The sequence below is a fragment of the Mandrillus leucophaeus genome, unplaced genomic scaffold (assembly GCF_000951045.1).
Source record: "Mandrillus leucophaeus isolate KB7577 unplaced genomic scaffold, Mleu.le_1.0 Scaffold316, whole genome shotgun sequence".
Taxonomy (NCBI): Eukaryota; Metazoa; Chordata; class Mammalia; order Primates; family Cercopithecidae; genus Mandrillus; species Mandrillus leucophaeus.
The window spans coordinates 1350-2268 of NW_012103321.1; positions in this window are offsets into that span (position 1 = coordinate 1350).

A 919-nucleotide genomic window follows, 5' to 3' on the forward strand; every position below is an offset into this window, starting at 1 on the left:
GTTACTGAAGCTTGTGCATTTGTCACGTAGTTCTCATGTTATGGTTTTCATCTCTATCGGTTCTTTTAAGGTCTTCTCTGCATTGATTATTCTAGTTATCCATTCATCCATTCTTTTTTTCAAGGGTTTTAGTTTCTTTGAGCTGGTTACGTAGTTCCTCCTTTAGCTCTGAGAAGTTTGATCCACTGAAGTCGTCTTCTCTCAACTCGTCAAAGTCATTCTCCCTCCAGCTTTGTTCCGTTGCTGGTGATGAGCTGCATTCCTTTGGAGAGGGAGATGCGCTCTGACTTTTTGAATTTCCAGCTTTTCTACACTGCTTTTTCCCCATCTTTATGGTTTTATCTGCTTTTGGTCTTTGATTATGGTGATGTACTGATGGGGTTTTGGTATGGGTGTCCTTTCTGTTGGTTTGTTTTCCTTCTAACAGTCAGGACCCTCAGCTGCAGGTCTGTTGGAGTTTGCTTGAGGTCCACTCCAGACCCTGTTTGCCTGGGTATCAGCAGCGGGGGCTCAGTTGGAAATGCAGAAATCACCCGTCTTCTGTGTCACTCATGCTGGGAGCTGGAGGCTGGAGCTGTTCCTATTCGGCCATCTTGGGTGCCAATCAAAAACAACTTACTCTATTTTTGCAGGTTGCATTATTTTCTGGGAATATTGGATGTGCCCTCTCCTCCCAAATACCCCTTAGAAATTGCTCATGTGAAATTTTAATGTGAAAAATTTCTGATAAAAATTTATTATGAATTCCCAGTTAGACAAGGGTATCATGATTTTCTTTTTCTTATTTTTTGAAAAAAAAAATTTTGTTGGTGAAATGTTTTAGGGGTAGTCACCCAAGACAAAAGCAATAAAATGCTTGGGAATGTCAATTATATGTAGGATAACTATTTGAAAACCATAAAATAGAGTGCTCCTTTAG